This window comes from Martes martes, assembly GCF_963455335.1.
Source record: "Martes martes genome assembly, chromosome: 9".
NCBI classification, from domain to species: domain Eukaryota; kingdom Metazoa; phylum Chordata; class Mammalia; order Carnivora; family Mustelidae; genus Martes; species Martes martes.
The window spans coordinates 27,213,949-27,225,175 of NC_137896.1; the positions used below are offsets into that span (position 1 = coordinate 27,213,949).

At 42.5% G+C, this 11,227-nt stretch overlaps 1 pseudogene across 1 annotated transcript; it reads right to left on the reverse strand.

Moving 5' to 3' along the window:
* Nucleotides 1-3,286: 3,286 nt before the first annotated feature.
* LOC308349192 (importin subunit alpha-1-like) lies at nucleotides 3,287-4,871 on the reverse strand (annotated as a pseudogene). The gene has a single exon. The product of its transcript is annotated as an importin subunit alpha-1-like (transcript).
* Nucleotides 4,872-11,227: the final 6,356 nt, after the last annotated feature.

An 11,227-nucleotide genomic window follows, 5' to 3' on the forward strand; every position in this document is an offset into this window, starting at 1 on the left:
GGTTACTCGGGGGAATTGGCCTCCATTGAAATTGTAAATTAACTTTCGTTCTTGCCCATTCTCCCTGAACCACAAGACAGGCCCTGCTGGGGAATGAGCAGACACGTTGCAGCCCAGTGTCAAGATCTCTCCAGCTCTGACTGAAACTGAACTCTCAGGCTGGGTCACCTGGAATTCTTGATCCGAAGTTCCTGGAAAGAAAATTGGCTTCATTTCTCATGTTCTTTGTCTTGGCCTAGGATGTTCTGAGAGTCTGGTTCTAGGTCAAAGTGGAGACTCATTACACACTCTTTTAGCAACATGTACTGGTGTGAAGGTATGAAAATTACAAACTGGGTTGTCATAGGGGATGAGGGGAAGGGGACTCCATGGCTTGGAGCATAGTAGAAACTGTATAAACAGGGGAACTTGCTGCATAACAAATTACTACAAACTTACTAGTTTAAGAAAACACATATTATTTCATAGTTCCTGTGGACCAGGAGTTCAGGCACAGCTCAGCTTAGCTGTCATACACAGAGGGAAGATGATGTGAAGACACAGGGGGAATGCTGTGTACAATCTGAGGATGGTCTGAGGCTACCAGAAGCTAGGAGAGAGGCCTGGAACAGATTTCTCCTCATAGTTTATACCAGCTTCAGTTATAATTGCCAAGCTTGAAAGCAACCAAGATGACCTTCAGTAGGTGAATGGATATAGAAATTGTGGTACATCCAGACAGTGGAATATTATCCAGGGCTAAAAGAAATGAGCTAGTAAGCCCTGAAAAGATATGGAAGAACCTTAGTCAAAAGGAGACACTTGCATCAGAATATGATATTCTGGGAAAGGCAAAACTATGGATACAGAGAATATATCAGCTATTGCCAGTGTTAGGTGGAAAGAGATAAATAAGCAGACTACAGAGGATTTTTAGGGCAGTGAAGCTACTCTGTATAATGCTATAAAAGTGGATATCACTATACATTTGTCCAACCCCATAGACTATACAATACCAAGGGTAAAACAGAACGTGAATTATGGACTTTGGGTGTTAATGACGTACTAGTGTAGGTTCATCATTTGTAATAAATGTACCACTCTGGTGGAGGATATTGGTAAGGGGAGAGACTGATGCGTGGGGACAGGGAGTGGTATGGGAAATCTCTGCACCTTCTGCTCCATTCTGGTGTGAACCTAAAACAGCTTTAAAATTACACCAGTTAGAATGGCCAAAATTAGCAAGACAGGAAACAACATGTGTTGGAGAGGATGTGGAGAAAGGGGAACCCTCTTACACTGTTGGTGGGAATGGAAGTTCGGTGCAGCCACTTTGGAGAAGTGTGGAGATTCCTCAAGAAATTAAAAATAGAGCTTCCCTATGACCCTGCTATTGCACTACTGGGTATTTACCCCAAAGATACAGATATAGTGAAAAGAAGGGCCATCTGTACCCCAATGTTTATAGCAGCAATGGCCACGGTCGCCAAACTGTGGAAAGAACTAAGATGCCCTTCAACGGACGAATGGATAAGGAAGATGTGGTCCATATACACTATGGAGTATTATGCCTACATCAGAAAGGACGAATACCCAACTTTTGTAGCAACATGGACAGGACTAGAAGAGATTATGCTGAGTGAAATAAGGCAAGCAGAGAGAGTCAAGTATCATATGGTTTCACTTATTTGTGGAGCATAACAAATAACATGGAGGACAAGGGGAGATGGAGAGGAGAAGGGAGTTGAGGGAAATTGGAAGGGGAGGTGAACCATGAGAGACTATGGACTCTGAAAAACAACCTGAGGGTTTTGAAGGGGCGGGGGGTGGGAGGTTGGGGGAACCGGGTGGTGGGTATTAGGGAGGGCACGGATTGCATGGAGCACTGGGTGTGGTGCCAACAATGAATACTGTTACGCTGAAAAGAAATAAAAAATTTAAAAAAAATCTAAAAAAAAAAAAGAAAAGAAAAATGAGAAACTTATATAGGGTGATTTCCAGGGCATACTGCTAAATGAAAAAGCCAAAGCGCAAAGGGTACCTGTAGTGTGCTACCTTTCATGTAAGAAAGAGTAGGATATTGGGAAATATGCACGTATCTGCTCATCTGTGCCAAAAAGAGATATAGGAAGGATAAACCAGGGGGAGAAAAAGGCCAGTTACCTATGATGTGTGCATGTGTCCATGAAAGGAGTAAAGAAAATGGGACAGTACAGATGGTAAGTGAGTGATACTTCTCCATTTATCTTGTTGTATAGCTCTGACTCTTTGAACCGTGATAGTGATTGTGTGATCAAAAATAAATGAATAATTGCAATTGTTAATTTAAAAAATATGAAGTCTATTTATAAAAAGTCATTTCCATATCAAAGGTCGTCTAGACTTTCTCCTATGATATCTTGAAGGAATTTTATAGTTTTGTGTTTTACATTTGAGTTATTTTTATGAAAGTTGTTAGGTCTGTGTCTAGAATCTTTTTTTTTTTTTTTTTTTTGCACATGGATGTCAGGATGTCCAATTGATCCAGGAACTCTGTGAAAAGACTCTGTTGCTCCTATCCCAAAGATCAGTTGGCTGTATTTATGTGCATGTATTTCTGGACTTTCTATTCTGTTGCATTGATCTGCGCCTATTCTTTCATCAATGCCACTGTTTCAATTACTGTAGCTTTCTAGTAAGTCTTGTTCTCCTCCAACATTGAGTTGGCTATTCTGGATCTTTAACTTCTCCATATGAACTTTAGAATCAGTTTGTCAATATCCATCAAATACTTTGTTCTTACATTGATTGGGATTGCATTTAATCCTTAGATGAAGTTGGGCAGAATGGGTATCCTGACAATATTGAGTCCTCCCATCCATGAACATGGGATGTATCTTTATTTGTTTAGTTCTTCTTTGATTTAAAACTGATTGCTTTAATCAGTTTTATAGCTTTATTTATATAGATCTTATACATATAATAGGAGATTTATACCTATTTTTCTTTTTTGAGGGGCGATAATGTACTTGGTCACATGTGTTTTTAGTATATAGAAAAATAATTGATTTTTTTAAAGAAAAGTGTGGAATTTAATCTTTATTTACAGGACACTGCAAAATAGGAGATTCCACATAGAAATAAGAAACCCACTGAGAGGAGGAGCTTCATACAGTTTGTACAGTTTGGAACTGGTGAAGTAGAGTTTTGTTGTAAAAAGTGCTACGATAAAAAAAAACACATTTAAAAAGTGTTCTTAGTAGAGAAACAGTAAGACAAACTTCTACCAGAGTACACAACAAACAACTTTCTGCCTAAGCTGTATAATCTAAAAGTTAAAGGTCCCAGGAGTGCCATCCTGAACCTGGAATGTATAGCCTTCAGAGGTAGTTTCTGGACAACATTTTGATCTTCCTCTTCCTCTACAGAGAAATATTTCTCAATCAAGTTTAATGAAGCTTTGTATACAGACTCATTTTCATGGTTTTGTAGAGCCTTGATTTTGTCCAAACCTTCACATTCTTCAATCATTATACTAAGTTTCTCAGTTTTACCTAGTTTCTCAGCAGCCTAAATGATGTTTGAAACAGCATCCAGAATAATCAGAATAATTTTGGTATCCTTTGCAGTTAAGAGGTTCATCAATGGTTCTATTATGCCACAATGAACGAGGTATACAATCTGTTCAACTGTCCCACCACTTGTATAGTACAGCCCAGACAGCTTCCTTTTGTGTCTTAAAGTCTGCATTAGAGAGAATACCAATGAAGAATGGGACTAATCCATGAATCACAACTTGCTGTATCTCGTCCTGGCGGCCAACTGTGATGTTTGACATTGTCCACGTGGCTTCCTTCTGAATATTAGTTTTGGGGTTCGTTAGCAGACTGGGAAAGACAGCAAGTGCTCCTGCATCTATTCAACCTGAGTCTGTTCATCTGTCCCAGTGACAACATTTCCTATGGCTCTTAGTGCAGGAGTCACAAAGGGCAATTCAGTAGCTCCTAGAAGATTCACGAGCTGGGGCAAAACTCCTATTTTCACAACCATTTCAGTCCGTTCATTTGGACCATCAGTAAGGTAGGAAATGGCCCAGCAGGTATATGCCAAGACTTCTGGATCATCGTGATGCAGGAGACAAACTAAGGTAGGAAGAATCTGCTCAACAGCATCTAACGGGGGTGCAGGATTCTTGTTGCGACAAAGGTTTGAAAGTGTCCAAGTAAGGTTACGTGAGTAGCCACATGCTAATGATGACATATCAGGAACTGCAAGGAGACCCAAAAGCGGATCAACTGCACCATACTTGATAACCAAGTCTCGAAAAACTGAACCGTCACCTGCAATGTTTCCTAGAGCCCATACAGCTTGTTCACTGATGTAGGCATGGGAAGATGCCAACAGAGAAATGAATGCTGGGCTAACACCTCCATCTACCACAGCCTTGGTCTGTTCTGATGTCCCAGAAGCAATGTTAGTGAGAGCCCAAGCAGATTCAAACTGAATGGGACTACAGTCAGTTTTGCCCAAGAAGGACACAAATTTTGGAATCAAACCAGCCCAGATTATGCTGTCTATGGGGGGGCTGCTTTTCCCGAGAAAGCAGTTTCCTAGCAGTTTGAGTAGCCTGGAGCTGGCTTTCCAAATTGTTGCTATTTATGCCTTTGACAATGTCATCAACAGACCAATTTACAGTGCCCTGGTTGTTGTGGGTTTTCCTGCAGTGGAGCGGTAACATCATCGGGAAATGAGCTTATGTTTCTCCTTTTCAGCAAGTGGTCATCCTTCTTAGCTTTCCTCAGCTCCACATTAACTTCTATTCAACGCAGCCTCATTTCTGTACTGTCTTTCCCCTTGTTCTTGAATCTGTTGAGGCGGGCAGCTGGTGAATTAGCATTCTCATTGGTGGACATGGTTATGAGACAAAGGGAGAAAGCTACACGGCCAGCTCAGGCTTCCACGGGAGGCGGTCTGGGACGCACAGGCTGCGGGTCAGCTGCCCTCAAATCGTCCACCATGGGTAACCCATAATTGATTTTTTTATGTTGATCTTGTATCCTTGCTGAATGTGCTTATTAACCCAGAGTTCTTTTTTTTTTTAAAGTAGATTCTTTGTGATTTTCTATGTAGACAATCACATCATCTGCAAATAAGGGAAGTTCTTTTTCTTCCTTTTTAACTTCCTTCCCTTCCCTTTTCTTTCCTTCCTTCCCTTCCCTTCCCTTCCCTCCCCTTTCTCCTTCTGTTCCTTCCATTCCATTCCTTTCTTCCTGTCCCTCTCTCTCCCACAATTTCTAGTACTATGTTGAATAAGAGTTTTGAGTAGGGACATCCTGCCTCAGTCCTTACCTTACGAAAAAAAAAATCAGTCTTTCACCATTAAGTATAATGATAGCTACAGGGTTTTTTGTAAATGTTCTTCATCAAATTGAAGAAGTTGCCTCCTATTTCTAGTTTGCTATGAGTTTGCATCATGAATGGGTGTTAGATTTGTCAAATGAGTCTTCTGCATCACTTGATATGATCATGCAATTTTTCTTCTTTAATTTGTTGATGTGATGGATTACAGTGATTGTTTTTCAAATGTTGAAACAGCTTTGCATGCCTGGAATAAACCCTTATTAGTCATGGTATATAACTTTACACATTTGAAATTCTATTTGCCAAATTTTGCTCAGGTTCTTGCATTTAGATTCATGAGACATATTGGTCTGTAGTTTTTTTTTTAATGTACAATCTATCTGGTTTTGTTACCAAGGTAATAATGGCCTCATCAAATGAGTAGGGAAGTGTTTCTTCCACTTCTATTTTCTAGAAGAGATTTTTATGAACTTGGTATTCCCATTAAAATGTGTTTGCTAACGTTCTCTAGTGGGTGTGTTACTCATATATTTTACCCTTTCCTAAAACATCCAAGCTTTCTTCCTCCTTGCTTTTACTCAGATAAAGGTCTTGGGTTCCTCTTTCATCTGATCTAAATCCCTTGAGCCATCTCCTGTGGCAATTGGGACTCAAATCCTCTGCCAACATGGACCAATGGCCTTGGGAAAGAGATTCCACATGCTTCTTTAGCTTTTTCAGCAAGCAGAGGCAGAACTGCCTAGCTCTCTTAGAGACCCTACAGGGTTCATCTTCCCTCACTGACACGGAGAGATCTCTAGTGACCGCTTCTGGTCAATATTCCATGAGCACGCAAACCTCTGCAAATTTTTAACAGTGATTATCTTAGGATGGAAACATTGTGAATTATTTTCTTGCTTTATAATTTCATGTTCTCCAACATGCTTTTCTTCATTGAGAAGTTGTATCTTTGTGGTGGCAATAAGTTGGAATGATAGGTTCTCTGTTCCTAAGGGATGGGGGAGGAGAGCTCTAATGTGTGCTGTGCTCAGCCCTGTGACTATCAGAGTGTGCCCATTCCCCGAACAAAAGGGTGTGGAACAGACTTGGCCATTGGGAGATTTTGGGAACTGGGAACTGGGAACCATTCCAATCTAGTTCTATAAATTCTGGATGGGATAGAGAAAACCCTCCCCCAGGAAATTCTAGGTAAACGGGTGAGGTCAACACAGTAAACAAGCATAGGGGAGTCCTCATCACACATCCTTGAGCCCCAGCTCACCTGTGAATTTCAGTAGCAGAGTCAGCAGCAGGGATGGCAGTGGTGGGCAGGATCGGGAGGCAGGGACAGACATCATGGTGGCCCTGGAGCCTTCTCTGTCCAAGAGTTGTCCTGGAGAGGCCCAGGACACTCTGCTCTGAGGAGAGAAGACACTCCCTGCCTCCATGATGCCAGAGGAAGGGGATTATGATGAGAGGAAAGACCATGGGACTTTAACAGTTTTTTTTTTTTTTGAGATTATCAAATAGACAGAGAAGGTGAACACAAGCTGAGAAGTTGCTGGTAGAAATGATTGGTTTTCCAGAGTTAAGGGCATGTCATAGACTTGTGCTCATTCCTGAGCCTCATCCCAACTGCGGACTCACCAGGCTGCACCCCTGCTGATGTAGAGGCCCAGAGACATGGTGTGGGAAAGAGGTTAGAATTTTGGAGGTGGTGATGATTTGTGTCTTAGAGGATGGAAGGGGCTACAGGGAAGGTGGGGCTGGGAGAACACACTGCAAGAAGGAAAGTAACACACCTAGAAACACCTGGAAGGTGAGGGCTGCCTCTGTTGTCTGTGCTGGGTCTGGGGCCAGCTCTGGGGGAAAAGAGTAGAGGGACAGAAGAAATACTCTTAGAAAGAGAAAGGAACCAGTATGCTGGCTTCTTTCTTTCTCACCTCTGCAATGGGCTCTACCCGAGCACAAAGGCTGTGTTGGGACTCTCAGTCCATAATCAGCTGGTGACCCTTCAGTGTCTCTGAGTCCATAGTCGGGCACTGACTGTTAGGGTGATTTTCCTGTTGCTTCCTTGTGAGCTGTGCCTCCTCAGGGATCAATAGGATGTTAAGGCCAGGAGAGGTGTTAGAACAAGAGGAGAGTCCACAGCAGGCCCAGACTGCGTATAGGAGATGAGAAGACTCCTTTCCCCTTGTGATGTCACCATCCTATTACATTGTTCTGGAATGATGAATTCCATGCAGAGGTGCCATCCATGGCCTCTGCTGAGGGCTGTACAGGAACTTTCCTCCAGGTTCAGTATGCTATACTTCCTCTCACCTTCAGCAGACTTCACGTCTCCCATCAGACTCTAAACTCTACAGAGCCTGAGATTTTTAGTGCCTTGATGGTCAAGAACATTGGCTTTGCAACCAGATGTAGTTTAGGTTCCAATCCTGAATCCACTTCTTGGTGGCTGACCTACATATCCTTTGACCATGAAATTTTCATTTGTATAGCTGAAATACTTACAAGTGAGTTCATAGTCTGCCCTTGGACATTTTCTTCTCCCCTTCAGTATGTGGCACACCCTCTACCCATTTGGCCAAACCAAGAAGGACCCATGTTCTACATCCTCTCTTGTTCACTCATGTCTACACATTCCCAGACCCTGTTAGTTTTACCTCCTAAACACTTCTTGAATCTATTTCTCCATCTCCATTGTCATCTCTGTGTGAATGAAAACTATTAATTCCTAATATGCTATCTCCAAATCTTCTGCCCACTGTTAAGCTCTACCTTCTACTTTAACTAGGGTCTTCTACAACACAGATCTGAATAAACTCCATTTTTGTGTAAATCATTTTGTAGATTCTCATTGCCCTCATATATTAAGACTGCTGTATGGTATTTGGTCTGTGGCATATACTATGTGGTATATCTTATGTTGTATGTGGTATATGATGTATGGTGTATGGTATGTGGTATTTGGCAATGGCATATTGTATATGCCATGTGGTATATGATATATGGTATACAGTATATTGTATATGGCATATGGTGTGGTACATGGTATGTGGTATATGGTATATTACGTGGGCATATGTGTCTGGTATGTGGTATATAATATACGGTAAGTATAGTGTAAACAATCCACCCTTCCTTGACTTGCTTGGCCCTTAGAGACAAAAGAGTCCCCACCTTTTCTGGTCCCCCCACAGCCTCTCCCCTTCACATCGAGTTCCCTGGGAAACAGGTGCTGAGATGAATATTAAGCAGGTCATTTCCAGGGAGTTCTTTAGGATCCAACAGTGGCTAGGAGAAGGGAGTGGAATTGTATAGAAGAAGTTGAGCTGCAGTGAGGTCCCAAAGAAGACCTCAATTGATCTCCCATGGAGCTCTGGTGCTAGGATGTTCCTTCAGAGTTCTCCTGAGCTGGGTTGAGAGGTTGGACCTTTACATCCCTGTTGACGAGCCACTGGATGTGGCAAGGTCCCACGCTTGATCTTGGGCATGGTGGTTTTCTTCTGCTGAGGCCATCTCAAAGAGGGATGACAACTGAGGGCCATCTCCTCAGGCCTGGTGTATCACAGCACCCACCACCCTCTGCAGAGCCCCTTCCACCTCAATTCCTCAGGCTCAGGACATGGATTAACTGCATCCTCCACTGAGGTCTTACAGCTACCCTACCTCACCCAAGCGCCCAGAGTTCCCTGACCCCACTTTGTCTAAAATGGGTTTTACTAATTGGAAACATTTAGGGTGAATATCTTGGAGGACTGAGAAGCAGGTTCTTTTGGGATCTCTGAGTGCCAGGCTTTGGAGTGAGCTCTAGCAGAAGACAGAGGGCAGAGAAAGGAAGAGGAACCTTAGACCTGTGAAGTAAGATAAAATCTGGGTATAGAAAGACAGAAGTCTCCCCATGCCACAGTTCCTCACCTTGTCCCCCAACAAGGTGCAAGAGGCAGAGATCCAGCTGAGAACATGATGTTGACGTATTTAATAGACTTGATTTTTGAAACAGTTTTACATTTAGAGTAAAATTGTGACAATAGTACAGAGTTCCAATATACAGCTACACACAATTTCCCCTCTTATTAGTATCTGACAGTAGCATGGTGTATCTGTGATAATGAACCATTATTATTAACCAAAGTCCATAGTGTATTTAGATTTTTGTCTTATCTTGGGTCCCTATAACAAAACAGCATAAACTGGATGCCTTCAAACAACAGGAACTTATTTCTCACAGTCGTAGAGGCTGGAAGTCTGAGATCAGGGTGCCATGATAGTTGGATTGTGATGAGAAGTCTCTTTGTGGTTGTGGACTGCAGACAACTTGCATTCTCACGTGGTGGGTGGGGTGATCTGGCTGTCTGGCCCCTTTTCACAAGGGCATTGATCCCATTCATGAGGACTCCACCCTCAAGACCTCATTACTTGTCAAAGATCCCACTTCCAAATCCCATCACAGTGGGAATCAGATTTCAACACATGAACTTTGGAGAAACAGAAACATTCACTCCAAAAGAGATTTCCTTGATTTTTACACTTTCTGTTCTGGAATTCCACGCAGGATACCACATTACATTTATTTGTCATGTCTTGTTAGGCTTTTCTCATCTGTTACAACTTCTACAACTTTCCTTGATGGTGATGGCCTGACAGTTTTGAGGAGTGTTGCTCGGGTATATGGTGGAATGTCCCTCTTTGCAATTTGCTGGATGCTTTTCTCACAAGCAGACAGGAATGGTGGGCTTGGGGAGGAAGGTCACAGAAGAAAAGTGCCACTCTTATCACATTATATCATGGAGAACAAACCACAGTGACGTCATGGCGAACTCATGATCACCCGGCTGAACTGTATTTGTCAGATGTCCCCTCCGTAGTTACTCCTTTTTCCTCCTTTCCATTCTGTCCTCTTTGGAAGGGAGTCACAACAAGCAGCCTGTCCTTCATGGGTGGGCAGTTAGGGTCCCCCTCCTGAAGGTGAAGTATCTAGTTGAATCATTTGGGACTTTATGCACAGGCTATTTTTTCTTCTCCTCAATTTACTAATTTATTCAATTACTTATATATATCAATATGGGCTCAAAGATTTATATATGGGGTTATAATCAGTTTTAGTCATTCAGGCAGCTATAACAAAACATCCCAGACTGGGTGGCTAGTAAACAAAAGAAAGCTCTTGCTCATAATTGAGGAGGCTGGAGTCTGAGATCATGGAGCCAGCGTGGTTGGGAACAGGCCCTCACAGATTTCTCCCTTTGTCCTCACATGGCCGAAGTGACTGGGGAGCCCTGGGGTGGGGGGCTCTTCTGTAAGGGCTAATTCCACTCATGAGGATGAAGCACTCATGACCTGCTCACCTTCCAGAGGCTTCCCCTGCCAACACCCATCACATAGGCTTGAGGATTCCAACACTCAAATTTTGCGGGGACTTGAACATTCAGACCAGAGCAGAATCAGATGTACTACTTTACTTATTTGTTGCTCAAACTGTTACACTTTGACCATTGGGAGCTCTTCCAGAAGGTTCCTGTACCTGTTTGACAGACTCCAATCAGTGGGCTATCCGTTTGTTTTTTGCAAATCCACTTGCTCTCTTTCCGAAGGATATGAAGTTCTGATAGAACTTCTAAACGCAAAGAGGAGAGAGCCGTATTTAGTGAAATGGTTTTAGGTACATGTACCAGTGCTGAATGAAGTGAAATGGTATTTTAAAATCCAAAATCTGACAGAAACTAGTGTTTTCAAAGATGTATTCCCCAACTTATGTTTTAAAAATGCAGTGGCCTAACACATGGCTGTAGTTCTGACAACTGAGGACACAGATAGTCCCTTCTCTGTCAGAGTCCACATCCTATTTGAGGATGAGACAAGCACACACAGGAGGTTCTCAGTTTGCGTGGTGCTGACATGCATGAATGTCAGTTGCCACAAGTCT